General features: G+C 39.3%; 1 protein-coding gene across 1 annotated transcript in view; it reads right to left on the bottom strand.

Annotated features, from left to right (window-relative positions):
• cald1a (caldesmon 1a) overlaps positions 1 to 22,153 on the bottom strand; it is a 131,125-nt gene that overhangs the window by 85,561 nt on the left and 23,411 nt on the right. The window contains exon 2 of the mRNA XM_044108076.1: positions 7,235 to 7,319. The gene's annotated coding sequence lies outside the window, so the exon portion shown is untranslated. The remainder of the gene's footprint in view (positions 1 to 7,234; positions 7,320 to 22,153) is intronic.

The following is a 22,153-nucleotide window of genomic DNA, read 5'->3' as shown; positions in this document are numbered from 1 at the left end:
ATTCTGTCAGATTTGCGCAGGAGTTTATCGTCACACTTTAGAAGTTGGGTAAAAAGATCCATTTAAATTCTTACTGAAACGAGGACGTTTGACTTGATTGGTTCTGCTACAGTTTATGTCCAACACCAGGCAGCAAACTGGGTACCCCACTAGCATCCCTGCAAAGTAATACATATCTACTTAGACACATTGATATGCCCATGCTGAGAAATTCAAGTAATGTAAATTTAAAAAATATCTGTAAAATTGAATTTAAGAATGCAATTTCTGGCTAGCAATACATTAGTACACCCCAGATAAAATGGCTCGAAGTACACAGAACGTCTTTACTCAACATTCTGAAGGACAATAAGTTTGGTGTCCCTGGCTGACGATGGAGTGAACATCACAGTGAGGTCCAAAGAGGTGCTCTGCCCATTACAACTGTAGTAGCTCATGAGGTTGGTAAATGATTTAAAGAGATGTCAAAAGAATTTGAAATAGAGCTGGAGAATCAAAACCAGGGTCAACATGCCTGGGTCTGGTTGGTAGAGCAAGTTCACCCTGAAAGCAGACCGGAAGATACTAAAAGAAGTCTCCAAAAACAGTGAAATTGTCAAGACACAGAAACCAAAATAAACACACAGAAAAACTCAAATCCTCACAGAAATGTCATAATAGCTCCAAAAGCAGGCTGTTGCTTCTTGATATGAAAATTGACGAAACACAGCGCGTTAAAAATTAAAGCTGAAGCAGACCTGGACCCTGAAACATCACAATGACCTAAAACGTAGCAGGGAGTCAGCCCAGGGCCGGCCGAGAAATAAGAAATAAGAGATAAAAAATAAGAAATAAAGTTCTGGGCTGATTCAAAGTCCATATCACCACTGAGATGCTGTGGGGTGAGTAGAAAAGAGCTATACATCAAAAAAAAAAAAAAAAGAGTCAAAGCTGAAAGTCAGCAAAAAGGGTACTTTCTTCAGACTTATGTCAGAGACTGGTAGATGTCTACAAGAGGCGTCTCAATGAAGTTAATTCAACTAAAAATTTAATTAAATAAGACTAACTGTATGGCAGCAGGTAGTCGCACCTTCCTCCTTTAAATAAATAAAACAGCAACAAAGTTTGATGGATTTTTATCTGCAATTAAATCACTGTCCTCACTTTCATTTATGTGAACTTTGACAGGGTAGATATTATATTTGCCATGGGTGCAGCAGACAGAGTTAGTTCTTTAAATATTGGTTTATCATTGGTTGTCCCTGTTGCTGTTACCTCAGACTCCTGTAAGGCTTTTCCTCGCTCTCATCATCGTCTTTGTCTCTTTTATGAATGTTGTGGCCTAAAGCAGATTGGACCCATCCTGCCAAAGCAAACTGGACCAAATCTGCCACTTAAACTGCAAGGCAACCAGACCCACTGGTTTCCTGCTCGTCTATGCTGCCAAAGTCATAGTTGCACACACAGCTGCCCTCCAACTACGTTATCGCTGCTACACACTCCCCCACATGGTGCCTACATTTCCAAGTATGACAGAGAAAAGAAACGGCTGAGATATAGACTTTGTGAAAAAACACACACACACCCACGCACACACACTCCCTCTGTTATTGGTTTTGTCTTTGTGTAAACGACAGAATTTTGTCAGAGAGGAGCATCAGGCTGTTGTTGTAAGTACATAGTTTGAACACCACAAAGCAAAACCAGTTTAATGATGTCATAAACGTTGCATGCATACGATCATTGTGTCTAGAGGAAAAATTTGTGCCCAAGCTGCACACAAATGTGGGTGTTTGACGGTAAAATTACCAGTCAAGTGTTCTTCGCTCCGTCTTTGTCTCTTTCTTCTTTTTTTGTTTATTGTGGGTTTTCTCAAACTTCCTTTGCCGTTCGCTCCCCGACTCGACCCTTCATTCAATCTCCGCGCTGAGAGACAAATAGCGGGTTATTCTGTTTCCTCATAGAGTGATAACAGGTTTCGATGGGTAGAAAGTGTAATTTGTTTCCAAATTTAAGCTAGCGTTGCATTAGCATCTCACAAGAGGCACAAGCCCTGCAGAGATGGAAGCAAGAAGTGGCGTAAAATGTCTCATTCTTGAACAACAAAAGAGCAAAAAAAAAAAGAAAAAGATTGGTAAATAGGGCAGCCAGTCCTGGCATATATTGAAGTATATTTTTAAGAAAACAGGAACACTTTGTTTTTCATAAATTTTCCAGAATGTTTTACAATTTTTCTTTGGTGGCTCTCCATCCAAAAGAAGCCTAAAAAATTCTCCAATTGCTCTTTTCCAAAAACATGATAGTAGTTCTTTTTAAATCTCCGTCCAGTGATGACAGTACTTTAGATTCTGAGTTGGAGATTAGCAATCCGGTTTCAAATAAATGTAAAATAGCCCTTAAATTTGCCGCCAAATCAAACTCAAGAAAAAAACCTGAATGTATTGCAGCTGCAGTTCAGGCTTCTGTTGAAACACTGCATTTTATAACAAGTTTGAAATTTGTCTTTTCTCCTTTTATTGCTTTGGTTTTCAGAGGTGCTGTTCAAATATGGTTAAGCGGAGTGGTTAATATTTTAACAATTCATGCGGAGAAGTGTGTCGTTAGTTTTTATTGTAATACCTAGTAGGGGGGGGAGGGATAAAAATCCTGAAAGACTTTTCTCCTGATTCTCCTGGGAGAGGATGACTCCACCTCATTAAAAACATTTCCTGTCTCTTAGGCGAACGTTTTCATCAGCAGCAGCCGTCGCTGGAGCAGCACAATGACGCCTCCTGTTACCGTAGCGCTTTTCAACTCCGCTGCAGTCAGTCTGACTCAGACAACCTAGACAGTGGAAGAAGAAAACAACAACAACAACAACAACAAAAAAAAACACATCTCGTGCCTGACGCTTAGGACCAGTGTCTTACTGCTTTCGATCAGCCGTGTTTGCAGCTAGGTGTCAGAGCTTTGCAAGCTTCGCATGAATATGCAAAGAACGGGGACTTGCCAAGCTGCCAAACGCACGAGCGGAGCAAAACTGGTACAGCACAGCCTGAGCTATTGTGGAGATCTGAGCCTATTCCACTGAAAAGCACACGTGATTCATTTTTTTTATAACAAGCCGAGTGCTCAGCCGCCTACAAATGGGGCGATCAAAGAAATTCTCCATTTACTGAATTCATGCTTCCGAACTGTTGTGAATTTCCTCCGTCCATTGCCTTCTTATGCTCCTAGCTAATAGGGGTCCACGGGGGCCTAAATGTGCCTGTGAAATGCAATTTTGCTCGGCCACATTTTGTTTTCAGCAAAATGGGCCTTAATACATTCATTTTTCTTTACCATGTTCAGAAGCGCTCGAGGCACATTAGCGTGGTAGTGAATTAATTTTAGGTGCCGCTCCTCCGTTTTTCTGATGCAATGATGGAACGTTTTTACTTTAAATATATATCAGATCACACAAACAATTACAACAATACAACCAAACGACTTATCCATTAATGTCTGTGGGCATTTATTAATTCCCCCCCCCCACAAACAAGAAGTAGATCACTCAGGCTTCAATTTCTGCGCTTCTAGACCCAAATGTTTACAAAGCTACTTACCAGCACTTCTCTGCAGGGAAATCCAAGCTTGTCTTGTTTATAAGAGAGGCAGAAACATAATTTGAATAAGCTTTTAATCTGTAGAAAAATGATCCAAAAGACTCAGCTGCCACTGCCTTCCATTGCAGGACACAATCTGCTAACAATGAGGGGGGGCTCTGTGTCACTTTGTGGTGAAACACAAGAAAAGTCTGAGGAAGGAGAGGAAAGGCAGCGGGAAAGACGGCGAACCTGCAGCACTGCGTCGGTTTTGAAGTGCTTCAAGGAGATTAGAGGTTGCGCTACAAAGCGAGAGATACAACAATGAACGCCTTGGCTTTGACGCTTTTAACAAAGGCAGCCATCATTTACAAATGTCAAATATTCCCAGGGGTGGGAGTAATGAATTGCATGCACTCGTGTGACTTTTTCAGGTATTTTTAAATATCAGCAGGAGTGAAACTTGAGAAAACGAACACCAAGCTACGAAGCCATTCACAGTCTGTGGGATTAATGTGAAAATGAAGGCAGCAGTGCATTTGCCCTATTAATACTTAAAATAAAGATTGACTGAAGATGAAGCAGAGGTAGCATTAGATCCATCCGTCCGTTAAATGAAGACCCACCAGGAAGTTCTAGCTATTTCCTGAGGTCTCCTCCAAGTCTGACTGGCCCCGCATTGAACCACTATCCAATAACAAGTTTCATTCTCACTGGATCATGTCTAGTTTGGTTCTAGCCAATAGGATTGTGGCCATTGGCAGTGAGCAGGAGCTGTGGTGAACACTCTGATGTCATTTTGTGCATGTACCCTTGAGTGGCCAGTTTCTTTGAAATTTCTCAGTGTAGTTGTTGGTTATGGGTTGCAAGTTGACAATGTATCCTCACTTTTGCCACAAATGATAAAAAGGGTTTTACTTCAAGGTTTGACCATTATCAGCTCGCCATTTCGCCAACTTCTACAGTCCCCTTACAGATTCCACAGGCCAGCTGATGAATGTGGTCTACTGCCAATCAAATCGCTTGCGCGCAATATCCAGCTAGTCCGTCTTTTATCTCCTCTGAGGTGCTTCCCAAAAAGGAGAAGGAACTATGAAGGATATGCAAATTGCGACAAATCTGATTGGCTGGGAAAGAACCGGTTAAAGCCACACCATGGTGAAGGATTCTTAGAGTAGGTGCCCCGAACAAAAGCTACTGATTCCTTTCAAATCTGAGAAACAAGGACTTTGTTCTTATCTCCTCACCTATTTCTTTATGTCTGTAGCTTGTAGAAATGTCAGGTTCTGGATCCCTTTTGTCTGGCTTGGAAGTTTACTTCCTGTCAGAACCATACAGGCTGCACCTAGTTCACCTGTAACCACGTGCAACCCATCAGAACTGCTGGTTGTAGGGACCAGTCGTTCTGCACTTGAATGTAGACCCTAAGTGGAAGTCCCAAGCCCTCTGTAAGTCTTTGATTTATGTTTCCTCCCTTCACACTACGCTGTTTATTGGTCTCTTCCACGGTTCATTAGTGAAGCTCCTCTCATCAACTCTTGAAAGACAATCCCCTGGTGATCATCAAGAACACAAACAATTTTTTAATGTTGATGACTCAACCAGCCGTGTTCCCTCACTAAAGATCTAACAAAACTTAACACTTACTTGCATTTTGTTTTCCACCCTCCAACTCTCAGTTGACCCTCTAGAAATAACTCACCTCTCCACCACAACATGGACCAACACACTTTCCGATTCAATCTGCAGTTCATATATAAAAGGCCCGTCCAGTAGTTTTGAGAACACATTGTTTTCAAAAGTCAGCCTAAAAACGTCTTTGTGTTTTATGAGGGTTTTACTTTATGTGGGTAAAAATTACTCAGAAAACTTTAACAGGTACAAGCAATTTGGTAATAGGCATCGCCTGACATGACTCAGACACCAAGGATTCATTAAAACTAATAAACTTGAAGGTAATTTTACAGTGCGGTACGACAACGCACCACTTGTCATCGTTACACTTCAACTCACACTAATGAAGTTCATTATTCTGCAGCCTCCACTGTTTCTTGACAAGAACAGATATTTATTACCAATCAGTGTTTCTGCAGAGCGTACTAACAACGCAGCTTCAACATGAGCTAACTTGCTTATAAAAGCTGCTCTAATGTTCTGACTATCCGTCACATAACAGGTTCATGGCTTCATCATTAGTTTTGAAAGACGCATTTAACTCAACTCACATCTCTTCACTAAACACGTTTCTTGCTCTTGCTGACAATCCTTCCATCCAGAAAGGGAAAGCTGAAATGCTAGGCTAATGTTAGCATGTTTACTCGGACACATTTCTGTGCAGTTAAACTTAGTGTTTATTTCTAAGTCATAAAAATTTTAAGACAAAAGCGTGTGCCTCTCCCCTGTGTGTGAGTGCAACTGGCGGGGCAGGAAAGACGACACTGATTATTCAAACTCGTATGTTTTTGCTCTCTCTAATTTTCTGACTCAAAATAAATGTGCTCACCCCCTGCTGTATTAAACTGTTTTCTTTTTTATTTTACATAACTAAACAAAAAATAATAATACAGCCTCCAACTGAGCCCATATGCCACAGTTTGGTTTTGAAAAGTCCTTCTACATCAGCATGACTATTTAGTTGGACAGTTTACAGGTATGGGCAAGAAAGCTAAAATTAACCTGAATCAGCTTTTTAAGAATTGGTGTATCACTCACCATAAATCAGATTTTAAAAAAACCAAAAAACAAAAACAGTGTATAACTATTCTTAGCCAGATTTGAGCAACACAATCACTTTAGGATTTCATCCCGTTTACTGGACCGGGACATCTCAATTAGCTTGTGATTGGAATTTGGTTCTTCTGGAGATGATCTATATCTCACAGCTGCAATGCACATGAACTGGTAAATGGAGAATAAAAACCTTAAGTGGTATAATTTGAAGTCTGTAATAGGCGAAGTACAAAGAGACCCTGCAAAATCAAGAAAAACTAAGTCCAAACGTTACCCTGAACACACCACCCCCAATGGAAACATGGTAGTTGCAGTACCATGCTGTAGGAAGAATTCAGAAGGGACTGGGGAGCTGGTTTGAATTTGGAAGAAAGATAAACAGAGAAAAAGGAAATACTGAGAATTAAAACACGAGAAAGGTTACAACAGACCTAAGACAGCGAGAGCCCCAAAGGAACGCTTTATTTCAAAGCATCATCACGTGTTAGAATGTCCCACCCAGTTAAAACCACAAACCATTTGGGAATCTGTGACAAAACTTTACATCCTCAATTGAGCTATTTTATAAATGTAATTAGAATGGGCACAAAAATTCAGTCCCTAAATGTGCAGAGCAGTAAAAGGCATACCCCCGACAAGTCAAGCACCTGTAACTGAGTTGACTGTAAATTGTCCTACAAGGGCTAATTTAAGGGGGTAATGCAAATGCAGGCTGCAGTTTCCAGACTTTTTGCATACATTTGATTCATTAATAATCCCCCAAAACGTCTTCCAACCAAGTACGTCTAATTTTAGAAGCAGTATTCTTGGTGGAAATGTAATAAACCATTTAAACGTTAACATCTATAAAACTGTCATGCTGTCATTTACCAAGTCTTATCAGACGGAATCTATTCATCAAACATAAAAGAACTGTAAATCAAGTCCAAATAAATCATCCTGACATTTAAATACTTACTAACCTTGACATTTTGTGTCGGTACAAGCAGGAGGTCCTGATTGATGCCGGGGAGATGGCCGTATTCCTTTACATCTGTCTTCTCCACACTGCAAGAAAATCAGATGTTCAGCTAAAAAAAAAAATGTGTGAAAGACATAAATTATATTTGTGCTCTTATAACAACAGTGGTGATTGGCGGTCATGCAATTATATAATAGTAGTTATGATTGATTAAGCTGGCACGTGTCATCGTAAAATCCTATCAGACAATCAGAATGTGCGAAGGTGAAAGCTACCAGACAAATGCTTAGGGTCAATTTTCCCTACTAATGTGAACGCTAATTTCAAATATGAACAGCCAATATATTATTTGCAGTTGCCAGGATAGATAGGAAGCAAGAAGCGTGACCAGATGAGTAATTCTTGTGTGAACTGGATAACAGTGGGTCTATTTGTCTCATAGATTTTGTATAGAGTCATTGACTTGTTTGCAATGTCAGTGAAGGGTTTGTGATTCTAATCTTGGTCCACAAAAAAGGTTATTGGTGTATTTACTTGTTTTTTTAAATTGTTTAATTATAGACATTGACCTTTACTGAGACAACAGAGGCCCACAGTACTTTGAATGTTGTTCTTGGTTATATTTTGACCTTGTGGATGACTCTTTGATGCGTTCTCGGAGTTATTTTGGTTGGCAGGCCCACTTGTGAAAAGATTCCCCACTGTTTCGTGTTTTTGTCCATTTGTGGATAACGGCTCTTAATCTGATTCTCTGTAGTCCTATTCCAGATGACAACAAGTTTGATTGCCGTCTGTTATTAGATTTTTGTCACCGGATTGCTTTTCAAGATCTTTTAGCTTCAGCTAGTCATACAGATTCTTTTTAAGTGAGTCTTAATTGTTGAGATGTGGTAGAAATCAATGCGTTATAAAATTAAAACAGAAAAAAAAAAAATCTGTAAAGGGGAATTCTATTGAAAATGAGAAAGCCAAGAAATGTCAGTGAAACAGTTAAAATGTATCTAAAACTAGCGAATTTCCATGTTGACACACCTGGTGTTTAGCTAACAGCGCAACCTACGTGGGAAAGTGGCTGCTAGCTAAGAGCATTACATACAGAGGCGAACTGACCAACTAAAGCTAAGGGGTTAATTGTCAAATATAAGGAGAGATTTTTAAATGCCATTTTGAAGCAATTTTTTAAAAACAATGTAAAAACTTTGACAAAAAGCTTTTCGCCAGGTTACAATCCAAAAAAAATCAGCCATTAGCTACAGTTTGTTCTGCTGTGACAAAGACTGAGGTTCTGTGTGTACATAAAAAGCTAGAACCATTTCCTTCATCATCCTGCATTTGCTGTGGCAGGCTCGGGATAAATTGGCTGAAATGCCTGAGTCATGTAGATACGGTGTTTGAGGACAGATTGCATTGGGCTAATTACCATTTCAAGAGACAACAAAACAACTCTTAGCGCTTGACAAATTTAGACAATAGACCATTAAGAGCACTTGAAATCAGCGAGTTATCATCAAGACTTTTGTTGTTTTTTTTCATCCCGCCATAATTATTTTTTATTGCAAAAAATTCAGAGTGGCGAAGGGAGGGCTGGTAATCATACGCAGGCAGCATGCAGCTGAGTTATCAGAGGGCAGAATTAAACTTGCAAATTTCTATCATCTGTGATTAATGCCAATCCATATTCACCGCAAAAACAAAATTAATGCCGAACCCACTCAGGGAGAAAAGATGGAAATCAGGGCAGTTCCTGCAGAAGTCGAGTGCAGACGGAAAAGACGGCTGAAATGAGGATTTTCTTCCACCAGCACTTGTCGGGCTGCTGTAATTCCTCAGCTCTGATGTGTGTTTGATGCCGGCAACAATTACGTGGACAAAAAGACACAAAATGCACACACACAGAGAGAGAGAACTTTATTGGTATTCTTGATCGACGGTGTTCCGCTTCAGTGTAACTTTCACATTAAGTTCCAGTTGTGATAATAAGAAGGGCACCAAATGGGAATGTGTCCTAAATTTATCCTCCCATAGGGATTAAAAAGCTGTTTCCATTACATTATGGAGGGAGGGGGGGATAAAAAGGTCCCAATGCGGGAAAAAAAAAAAAGAACAACCAAGCGGGATCCAACTGTGAATTTGCAGGAGCTCACATCAGGGGAAATCAGTCTATGTGAGCACCTATGTCGCTGCAGTTTAAGCACTGCTTTAGGTCAGGGATTATTGATCACAGTGATTTACCTCAACCCGTTTAGGTTCTGGCAAGGCTAAAATCCTTTACATTTGCACAATTTCCAAGAGAGATACTTAATCCGGCCTTCCTCACTCTGCTTCTGCTGCTTCTTGAGCGCTCAGCCATTAAGCTCTCCTGCCTTAAAGTGTAATTATGACTTAGCGATGTTCTCCAATTCAGTTATGCACCAAAGCAGATGGAATTGGTTACTGGTAATATTAAAACATGTTTTAGAGATACAGGGCATTCATTGATTTGAGCCTTTCTGAACTTTGTCATTTTGTAAATGAAATCCTAAATAAAATCCAGTGCAACTAATTGCCATATTATTAGTACAGATTATTTGTTATATTTTGATTAGTAAAATAAGTTATTTACCAAGCCCTATTATTTTAATCAGAAAAGCAGGATTTTATAAGAGAAGGACAGGAAACTCTGGTTTCCCACTGGCCATGCAGGGGGAAAAATCAAATGTGCAGAGAAATTCGATGCTCCAGTGAGATCAAAACTGAAGTTCTTGTCTCCGTCAACATGCTACAGTATGTTGTGGCAGAAAGGTAACATCACAGTATTCGGCTATCAGGTCACTCCTGTGTAAAAACACGAGAGCGGCAACATCATGATGTGGCGACACAGCAATACTGTTAGGGTGAGTCAAGCACACATCATCTGGGACGCATGGTTGATCTCTGCTGCTGCTTGAGCAGATCAGGGCGGAGCCACGTGCGCATGAAGTCTGATCAACATCTCCACCATACTTACCTTCTTTATTCCCTCAGCAGGTTACACTGTCTACTTCCAAATTTCTGGAATAACTCTGAACTCTGGGCTAGATGGTTTAGAAAGAATCACATTCATCTGTTAATGTTCAGAGCCTAATCAAATTTATTTCCCCTCACAATTGTGGACTTCTTCTTGTTTGTTGATCACATCAAAGCCCAATAATACATTTAGGTTTTCAGTTCTATTGTGACAAGATATGAAAAAGCAATACTTTTGCAAGCCTCTTTACTTGAGGTACAAAGGGAATAAGGTACGATTATCCTCTTTGAATGAATAACGAAGAATACCCCGCGCCAGTAAGTGCCCTTGATGATTGTTGTAAAGACTTGTTTTCCTTTCCCTTCACCAGCTAACTTTCTTCATACTGTAGTTTCTTTGTGCGTGACTAATGCCAACAACCTCCTCTTCAAAGCTCACCTCGGCCTGTGTGTCAGCGCCGTGCGCCTGTTTTCTACGCTGATAATTGACCACACACCACACTGCGCATCTCCATGATGAATTATGGCTCTCACCACCAGCACGTCTCGGCTTCCCGTTTACCTCAGAGATTGCATCCTTGAAGAGCCTCGGAGGCATCAGATAGCGAGGCGCGTTCAGTCGCATTTCATTTCGTGCCCGACTCATCTCGACATGACACCCCCTGTCCGGGTGACGCTTGCCATATGCAGATTGGACTCGCAAAGTCAGAAGATAAAATATTGTTTGTGCCTTTTTATTTGTGCGTACAAATGAAAAGGCTTGGCAGATAACAATGCTGGAGATAGACAAGAGATGCAGCTTTGCAGATATAATGCCGAGCAAGCAATGCAGAATAAATGCGAAAATGAAACCAATAACATATGTTATGATCTCCTCAGACTATATTTTCTTCTTCTTTGAGACCTTGTCTAATAATGGGTTGTTTAATAGGCTCTTCTGACAGGAGAAAAGGGCTCCTGATACCAACCAAGCCCCCTGAGAAAAACTTATCAGGGGCCAGGAAACCTGTATACGCTTTCGATGATAATCCTGCACCTGACAAGCAGCAAGGCATAGTTAACATCATTACAACCACACTCAGGGGAGCAGAAAAGCTCATCGTATCTGTGTGGATAAAGTTGTGTGGGTGTTCGTCGGGGATAACAACGGCCACATGTTGTCAAAGTGAAATTGTCCCCTCATAAAGCCATCATGCTGTGCCAGGAGTGGCCCCATCATCGCAGCCAATTAAAAATCAATTAATCAGCTCAAAGTCTTTGCGCCGGCTAATGGACTTTGAGTGCTTGGAGTGATAAGACCCATGGCTGGCATTGCTGCTCCTGCACCTCCGCAACAGCAATGTTTCAACAAAAAGCCCCCTTTTTAATCGTTGGATCTGGAGCAGACAGAAAGCAATTTGTTCAAGGTTATAAGTTAATTAGCTTTTACCTTCTGTGTTATTTCCAACTAAAACTTTGGAGTAGTTTCAAATGTGTTGTGTTGGATGCAGATTAGGAATACAATAACAGACAATGAAATTATATAACAGAAGGGGCTTAATTAGGTTTTTGCCAACAGAAGGAGTTGACCAGAGAGCGCTAGCTTAAAAATTTAAATTAAAAATCAAACAGGGATAATGTTTTGATACTGTGCATAAATCAGAATATCCTGCTTCTGTTTCAGTTCTTTATGCTAATACAGATGTTTTTAATAGGATGTGGGACTTATTTATTCTACTGGTGCTCATGTTGTGAAAAGTCTATTTAAATTACAATAAATACTGTAATAGGTCTTAACCCAGTTTTATGTAAAAGATACCTGGAGAATTTATTTGCTGTGTCAATACTTGTCAAACTTTTATGGTTTCGTTTCTACTAGTCTTTCACATGCCTTGTTTACTGAACAGAGAAAAGGGTGTCCATTTTTGTACCATTGACTCCCAAAGCTACTTGGTTGGCCACTGCAAAGCAGCCAAACCAGGAGCAGCATTTATTTTCCTTGCCGCTGATTGGCTGTAATTTATAAGAGCGGAAATAAGGAAAACTGTAGGCATTAGCTGAAGCAGCAGTACTAAAATAGTTTTCACAGTGGATATTGATGTGTTGTAGTGTATACTTGGTATCTGAACTCCTTAAGAGTACTGGGAATCCACTGTATTACCAGGTTTATACTAATTGGTACATTGTGTGGAACCCTCTTTCTCCTTAAACCTGTCTTAGCTACATCTAGACATCTACAATACATGCACTGCTTTGTTAGCCTGTTATCAACTGAATGTACTATAAATCCATCCTACTATATAAATGATGCATCTATTGCAGAGTGGTGTTTAAGCCTTCATAAAATGTGAACAAACTCCGACTGATTTTACGTTGCTTTCATACCAGGAGGTAATATTTTGAGTTCTTTGCAGTGACTGATGTTCAATCACTGTTCTGTTCCTCCAACCCCGTCACTTTGTCCATGCACAAGCTGCGTTGCGGCGCGCTGCCTCGACAGTTTAAGCTGCGACGTCACATCACATTTTGAAGAATGACCTTTGTCTCCGCTGTAACGCGAGGACCAAGTCTGTAGTTAATCAAAGGCGATTAGTTCAATTTACCAAGTCTGTTTGGTAATCAGAGCATGGAGGACTAGTGACGCAAGGCAGAGGTCAAACCAAGGGCCTCGTCTGTCGTCAGGGTGACATCTGAGGGTAAATTTTGACAAAAGGTCAAAAAGTCAACATCTGCAGAACTATAGGGTTGTTTTCAGTCTAAACTGCGTAGATGCTTTCCATTTTTGAGTCAGTTAAATTTAGAATAAATCCCTTGATTTACTCCCAAAATTTCCTTACAGTTATGATCTCATGTTCCAGCTTCACGTCAGCTTGCATTGCGGATGTGTTTTGATGGTTACTTAATATTTTGGACACGTTAGGTCCTGCTTCTTCCAACAGACAGCTGACTCTCCCCGTCACACTCTGTAATGCGCGGCAGCGTTCAGATAAACTGAGATGGATGTGTGATGCGACAGCTGCTGATAAAAACACTTGGCAATGATTTGTCTTCGCGAAGCTGTCAAGACTGAAAATCTACTGTAAACCTTCGCGGCGGAACGCCGCTTGTTTCTTTGTTTCACTGGAGAGCCTGCGTCTGCAATCTCCTGTGCAGACCGTTACAAGACTTTCATTAGAGGTGCGCCTCAGCCTAATTTAGTTATTGATAGAAAGTTGTTCGGCTCAGAGTTTCAAGAGCCTTGCCCAGGGCATCGGCTCCCTCTGCCAATTAAATGAAAGCCATTTAAGACCATTAAAGCAAAATTAAACAACTGAGCAAAGGGTGATTGCCACAGGTTAGAAACGTCACCGTTAAGATGAACATATCCACTGAGGAGGGCGTTCTGGGAACAACCAATCCATAACGGCCCCCAAAGCAAATTACACCTGAAGGTTAATGGATAAAGTGGGCTGGTAGTTTAAATTAACATAGTGTTTAAAAGCCTTTTGATGGTTTATCTGACAGCATACTGCCAGGTGAATTGTAATGCTTAAAAATACCAAAATTAAACTCTGGCTCTGCAGTGTTACGGATATAATGTTTTAATGTAAATTCCTGGATATTTGTTTGAATATGTAGCACACCACTTACGTGGAATTTTGAGAATTTTCTTCCTGCTTTTATGTCACAACTCCAAACCTTTCCATGCCCAGATCTCCACATTTTGCTCTTTAAAAAAAAAAAAAAAAAAAAAAAATTACCATAATTCCTGGACTTTAGAGGGCACTCGATAAGTCATTTTTTAATAAAACAAAAATAAATACAAAAATAGGTCGCCTCAAGCATTTTCCACATAAGTTTGTGGTGTGTTTGCTTCCCATAGTAAAAAAAATGAAACTTAAGATATTTCACAAGAGCGATATTAACATAGATGGAGAAACCTTATGCTACAGGAGAAGCTTTTTAGGCATTCAAGATGCCGCATGAACTGACTAGTAAACACATTAGTGTAAGTATTGCGTCAGAATACAATATTTTTGCGAGGTGAAGGAAAAGAAAAACGCCAAGCCATATCCCTAGGGGGCGCTATACTAACCTACATGTGTCCATGTTGTAATCTGAGATATTAAAACAGAAAGATTTTTTTTATATGCACCGGTAACATACACAAATACATACTGTAGATGCTCTTCATAAACAGAGCCTGAAACAGAAGAAAAAGTGTCATTAGCTGTGTTTCCACCTTAAAATTATTGGAGAAAAATTAAATTTTGACTTTTTGAAAATAAATTTGCTTTATTGAAACGCGTCAATTTTGAAAAAAACTCTCCTTTTTCAATGTAACGTTTTGCCGCTAGCTTGAGATGTTCTTCTTTGGCCATATTGAAATCAGCGCATTTTGCAAAACTTCAAAATGGAGTTTTGCAAAACACTTCTTTTGAGTCACGACTAGTTGTCAACAACCGGATGCTACTACCGGTGGAGAAACAAAAAAGTCGACAGGAAGTAGTAGGTGGATCATGGCTCAGCTTGTTTTTTAATAACTTATTGCATGAAAAAGCTTATTCATGCACCTCCTAATGCAATCGCAAAATTGTTTTTTTTTTCCCACTTCAGTTAAACCGCAACAAAATTTTGCGCACGTTTGTAATGTAAACACAGCAATAGATCACCATCTTCATTTCCCTCCTTCGCACTAAAAGCACTAAAGTCGTCTTCTTCAGTGTCTGAACCGAACAGCCTCACACACACTTCCTCAGACTCTCTTTAGTTGTCGCTCTCTCAATGTCACTTTCTTCTAGAGGCAAAATCTCCCTTCACCTTGTGCTGTCCTCTTCATCACGCACAAACCTGTTGTTCTGGCTGAAGTGTTCAGAGCTTTTGAAAAAAAAGGATTGGTTTATAGTCAGGAAATGACTGCAGTTTCAGTTCCAACGTTAATAACACATGGGGAACTTTTCTTCTTGGATAGATGGAGGGATGGCGGGAAAACAGATGAATTGACGGACAACTTATGGAAGATTGGATTGGTAGATAGATGATGGGCTCATTCTGGAACAGATTCAACTTATTGCACATTATGCTGTGCTGTTGAGTTTAAAAGACGGTTGGATTTGCAAGGTTTCCATGTGCGAGATGAGAAAGAGACTGTTTTTACAGGAGGTATAGACAGATGGAGGAAAGAAGAGCAAAGATAATGAAAGATGAAGCGAGACTACTGTTTCTGGCACACTGGATTCTCCAACTTTCCATCAAGTCTCAGGCAGTACAGGAGTGAAAGCGAATGAATGCCTATTGAAAAACATCAGAGCAGCGAGATAAAAATCACAAAGGACACATAAGCAGCCCTACCTCAATATCAGCCTCAGATCTCATTTGACAAATGGATATCTGCGTTACAATTTCCTTTGATGGGGCCGTTGAGCAGCAGAAAGCAGCATGCCGTCGCCTCAAATATTGAAATGAAGCCTCCCGTTATAAATTCCTCCACACCTTTACCTGATCCTTTAGATGTGCCTGGATTTATATGTTATCTTTGGGACAAATTTTGATTAAACTCGCACAGAATGCTGGCTGTGCTAAAAATTACTATCAAGCTGTGGCACCGAGGCAGAAAGTTGGAAGTACCTTTGATCACGATGTTTGACCTTTTTATGAACTGCAAACACATCGCTCATGAATAGACATAAATCTTACTAATCCCCCCCACCCCCCCAAAAAACAAAACAAACACACACACACCCTGACAATCTTCAGCTCATAAAACCACACTGGTAAATTGTAATAATTAATCTCATCCCTCAGGAGTGCCAAGCATGTCAACAGGGCCTTTAGTTTCCCCATTCATGCAATTCCTACAGCCGTCTTTCAAAGAGGATTTCAAGAGGGAAAGATGGATGGGGGGGAAATAGAGTAAAAGCTTTCACCTGATAAGCCAGAATCTCAGGCTGGAACACAGGTACACATCTGAAAAAGAACAGAAGAACACAGTGTACTGGCAAAAATAAAAAATCCCGCAGCTTGGGGAAAACTCTGCAAGTCCCCGAGAGGAACATGAAGCATTTGGGTTTAAATCTAATTTAGTATATCTGGACTGACCTGCAAATATATTTTTGCACAGATGATTCTGCCAAGAGGAGCTTAACGGGGGAAGTTATATCAAGTTTGGAAGAAGAAGACCCGACGAAGCAAGACAAGATGTCCTCACAATCTGATAGGTTTGGAAAACTTCATCACAGTTGGATGGGGACAAAATTTGCCAAGTCAAGATGTAGGATCCTAATGAGTATGAATGCTGAAACTAAATCAAAATGTGCTTCAATAAAGTATTAGTTCACATGCACACTTATTCAACTGTTTGAATAACTTTTCTTTCTCCCTCTAACTAACTGTATTGCAATTTAATCGTGCAGAAATTCTGAGTTTAAATAAGCTAAGTTGCCAAGACAAGTAGTCACAGAGCCAGGTTGGTGAAGTGAATTCAACATGAGAAGAACACAAATACACACCATTACACTTCTCCATAGTCCCTTGCTGTCTGTTTATGGATGATTTGTCGTCTTTCAAGCCATGACCTAAAACCATTTTGAGAAAAGACAAACCTGACTGACAAGCCCAAAGAAATAAATATTGGTTCCTCATACCGTCCAGTTTTATTTTATGGACTGACACCGATTTGTAAAAAAATGGCTAATATTGTCCAATACGAATGTTAGTGCATCCCTATCGGAAATAAAAGGCTCTGTGAAATTAAGTTAACATTACAGAACTACTGTGGTTTGTTAGACTTTCCCACAACCAATCCATACCTTGAAGAGTTAAATCAAGCAATTTAAAAAAAACTCTTTTAAGTCTCTAAATACAGGAAGATATTGCACTTGTCACGTTTAGGAATGATGCAACATTTGCCCTGTTGCTGAAATGTGCTACACAAATAAACTTGATCGATTAATAGGAGATGATTGTGTCGCCTGAAACCTTTTGTAGCTTGTATTGTATTAGTGTGGCAAGCCAAGGATGTTTTAAAAGACTTTTTAATCTTTATTCCTGCCACAAAACTGAGCTTTCTCCTAGTAAACGCTGCAACTCATGATTTACTGATCCATCTATTTTCCAAACCTCACCTTTGATCATTATCCATGTAGGGTGACTATGATCAGATAAGGTGAGGAACCCCATCTTTCAGGGCGAGATTACAGAGACGGGGCCTCCATTTTGAGAGGAAGAAAGAAAGTCCAAGCATTTGTTCAGAATGCAACCATAAAATCTCACAAGTGTGTCCCTCTGGGAGATCCCACGGCAAAAACAAAACCCTACATACACAAGTACATCTAAAAAAATTGACAGTGAAAAGGTAGATAGTTTTTGTCACTCCTTTTACCATGATTCTTCATACAAAGTGGGATATGTCAAGCCTTTACTGTGTTTCCTGCATCAACACACCCAGGAAATTTTAGAAGACTTCGTGGTTCTTCCTGCTGACAAATTTTATAGAGATGCTGATTTCATTTTCCAGTGGGATTTGGCACCTTTCCACACTGCCAGTGACTCCAAAAGCTGCTTTCATTACCATGATGTTCCTGTTCTTTATTAGCCAGCAAGCTAGCATGAGCCCAAACAGAACCTACAGTTTATTGTCAAGAGGAAGGTGTAGAGACAAACAATGCAGATGACTTAAAGGTTGATATCAAAATAACCCGGGCTGCTATTGCACATGCCGAGGTATTACATTGGATATTACATCATATTACATCATCCGATGTAATATTAAAATTTCCTGAGAAACAGAATTTCGGATTTTCTTTTTCTTTAAACCCTAATCATCAAAATCACAAGAAATCAAGACTGAATGCCAGAAAATATTTTATATTACGTATATATAGGGACATTCCATTACCAAAGTAATGTGTTATATAACGAGTACTATTGGTGACATCAGTGAATATCTACATGCATTTGGGTGCTGAGAGTAATTTTCATTTGATGATCGGTTAAATATAAAATCTGGCTTCTTCAAATGGGGAACAGAATTGTAATCAAGATAGTTAAAAACTACAGAAACAAAAAAAAAAGTAAAATATGATGTAAAATATGATGTATCATGTAAAATATTAGCATTTTAGTGAATCCATAGAAAAATAAACTGATTTGATACGGTATTGTTTGTTTATGCGTTTGAAATAGAAGTAGGAAGTGACCAACTGGTTTGAATTAGGGATTTTAAAGCCTGGCAGTGAAGTGCTGAACATATCTGGATAAGTTATAAAAGAAGAGCTGCGGCTAAAACCATTCCACTGGACGATAAAATGGCATCAGGATCTGGTTCCCATCATGCCGAGGGCTCATCAGTGCAGTCTCAAAAGACATTCCACATTTACAATCAGATAAAATTCTTTGCAGAGGTTTAAATCTCGAGGAATATAAGCTTGAGTGATTTCTCTCAAATTACTAAATGGTAAAATTGGCAATCTGCTATAAGTTAACGTAAAATCCAGCTTTTTTTTTTTTTTTTTCAAAGAAACTTATGAAAATTGCCTTCACTTAAAGCAATAAATGTCTTCCACGTCCCGAAAACTGATAAGTCGAGTCCTCATTTTTCAAGATGATAAGGAATTAGATAGAAGAATGGCAGGGCTCTAGCAGATGGATTTTGACTTACAGTTGCAGCCGAATTCTGCAGAGTGTTTCCCTGACACTCCCTCTGACTAATGCCAGAGTTGTCAGAAAGATTATCACTGCTTTAATGTAAGGAGGTGAGCCAACATTAAATCTTGATAACCGTGGCAGGTAAATAAAACTTCAGTTTCCGCAAGGGGAAAAGCTTAGTATTTCCCCCCTTCAATCCTAAAGAGCTTCCATCCTCCAAAATCGCTCCGTATCAAGTGAGGTAAAACGGACCTAGCCTTCGCTTTGGACTTTGACTTATAACTTCTAATTTGGATTCCAATCATCTTTATTTCCTCATCTGTGCAGGGGCTTATGCCAAAGCTAATGAGAATTAGCTGCTCAAGAGTTTCCGGCTAAGTAAATAGTATTTAATTCCTCAGATTCATGGATCTGAACTATCATCTCTTCTGAAACCACCGCAACAGGACTGAAAGTATACAAGTATTCACACCACTGGCAGATCGAGATGTTAATGTATTTTTCAACCAACCAAGTAGTTTTTTTTTTCTGTCAGGAAATGAAACAGACATCTCTTAAAAGAAAAAAATAATAATGCAAAATGTGTAATTTGTTAAGTTTTTTTCTTACATTCTCTTAAAAAAAATGTATGCAAAACATTGTATATTTTAATAATCATTGGGAGATATTTAGTGGGCAATCTAGCCCTTTTTATAATAACTAACAGTGTTACTGTATGTTTCCGGTGGTGTTTTGATGTTTTTCATCATCCTAATTTTTTTTTTAGCTCCATTCAGATTGGAGATCTGAATGTATAGTTCAAATTCGAAAAGTTATCCAATCCTAAATCTTTTAGTGGTGTGAATAATATTGGGCTAAGTTGTATGAGTCACCATGAGGATAAATTAAGTTAGCATGAGGTATAGTATTTTTACAATGTGGTAAAGTGGCTGTAGTTTTAATCCATGTGTCTCAAAGAACAGTCTGGACATAAATGTTAATAAATGAACAGTACGTCAGAATTAATTGTTTGTATTACTTGTTTTTTATGTCATATATCATGCAAGAAAAGGATGTTAAAAGGCTAGATCATTTTAGCTTTTTGAGAAAAAAAACTAATTCTTCATAGAATAATTCCTCTTTTGACTGGCGTGAAAACAGATTTTTTTCTTCCCAGCACAATATTAACAAAGTTTGCCTCTGACTATTCCCTGCTTTCACAGTGAAAACCTGGAGGAAACCAGAAAAGCGTGCTGTGACAGAACTCCCTTCACACTTCAAACTTGGATGATCAGTAAATTAGCTTTTAAAATAGCATTAGCATGTCTGCAGAATGTCACACTGAATGATTCTACAGAGCACTCACCAGATTTTTCGCTGCTCTGCAGCTTGAAAAGGCATGGATGCTTGCTGGGGACATCTGTGATCGACACCACTGAAACAACGGCTCTTTTATTTTATTCAAAGATATTGTTGTATTTCCCTCAAAACAAGTTCAACACAGCATCTGCAAAACCTGCCATGAAAGGGGATTCTCCTTTTGTGCTCTAAAGCTATCAAAACATTTCAATCGGAGCACGAATTTCCTGCATCGACACCAACACCTAAACTCTTGAGATGTTCTGCAATGTTTAAAGTGTAACTCCACAGTTTAAAGGTGTAAAACTCCCCGAAAAGTCAATGCTTTCTCCTTTTTCGTGCCTTCTTCCCAAGATATCAGTTACAACAACAGAGATGGGTCAAAGTTATCGCGTGCTTCCAGGTAGATGTGAAACAGAACATGTATTCGATGTGAAACATTTCAGTAAAGGCCTTCTGGGTTGTAGAGATCGGGACCAAACAGATATATTGTTATTTTAAACCTCTTAGCATGCAGAACGGATAGCAGTTGAACTGAAGTTTCAAACTATGCTTAGACATGCAACTTTTGGAACTATGGCACATGAAACAATACTTCGCTTTGATGCAGAACTACAGGAATATTTCACAATTTTTAAAAAGCGTCATTTTTAGTAAACAATTTCATATTGGACTGGTGAAACCTGAACCTCATGATAGAATTTTACTGTTTTCTTGGCACCGGAATTAATTTAGGATGAGGCAGGCATGTGATTCATATCATAGAACCATCAACTTCACTCTGTGAAAAATAAAGAGCTTTTCTCAAAAACATTGCTAATATCTAGTTTTACTTTGTGTCATGATAGTGTCTTGTTTAACAATCTTGCCAAGTCAGATTGGGTTACCACCACCAAAACTGTATCAAGATTAGGAATAAACGGAAATGTTTTTCTTTGGTCTTACAAGTGGAGAACCCAGGAAAAAGTTTAATGTTTACAAAGTGATCTATCAGAGTACTTTAAATGCATTTTTTTTATATTATATATATATTTAAAAAATCTAGAAAAGCCCAGAGATAGGCTTAGTTAATCATCTACTGCATGTCAGGTTTCTAGCTCTCTGCTATTGTCTCATTGGTGCCAACGTATTTTACGGACGTCAATCTGTTATCTTTGGTCTGAGTTCACTCATCTCACAAACCCAGACAACCGTGACTCGGAAAAACCAAACCTTTAAACTGTCTCACGATTCATTTTCTTTCTTCTGTTTTCTTTTATTTGTTATCATCACTTTGCAATTATGAGACAATAAAATATAAAGTCAGGAGGCAATATTGGAGGGCTGCGTGTTTCTCAAGTAATTTATGAGGCAGCAGGATGTGTGCCACCCCAGCTAAAAAAAGAAATGGAAGGTTTTACAAACGTGTCAGGGAGAGGAAGACAGAGGGGAAAAGAAAAAAAAAAAGAAAAAAAAAATCCTCCAAGTTTGATTTACAACTGGAATGGAGAGCAAAATGAATGTGAGGCTGTGAAGCTGATACCTCCCATCTGCTGTGCTGTAGGACAGAGGCGAGCAGCCATCTGTGCCCGAATCTGCTTTAACATTTGCATTTAGCTCTGAGAAACAGACAATCTAGATAACAAGCACAAGATTATACTGTCTGCTATTATAGGTACGGCTTAACTTAATATACATTGTGCGAAACATACCCTCCAATACATCTGCCAGAGGAAAGAAGTAATTTCCTTTTTCATTTTCAATGCTCGACACATTCTAATAACTGTGTGGCGTTATTGTAGAGCAAATGTGGTGCGGGCTGTTTGACTGTGTTGGCCATAACCACTGCTCCTACCCATTCAATTCCAAATATTAGCATCGTTAGCAAACGTAGTAGGAAATTTGCAGGGTTCAATACCCTTTCAGATTTTGGCATAATTTTGGAAGAATCAGATGTGCGGAGAAGGTAAAAAAGCAAATCTAAACAGATCTGTCCTGCCTCACAATGAGGCCA

The sequence above is a fragment of the Gambusia affinis genome, linkage group LG23 (genome assembly GCF_019740435.1).
Source record: "Gambusia affinis linkage group LG23, SWU_Gaff_1.0, whole genome shotgun sequence".
NCBI lineage: Eukaryota > Metazoa > Chordata > Actinopteri > Cyprinodontiformes > Poeciliidae > Gambusia > Gambusia affinis.
Note: the sequence above shows the minus strand (reverse complement) of the source record. Positions and strands in the feature narration are given on the sequence as shown.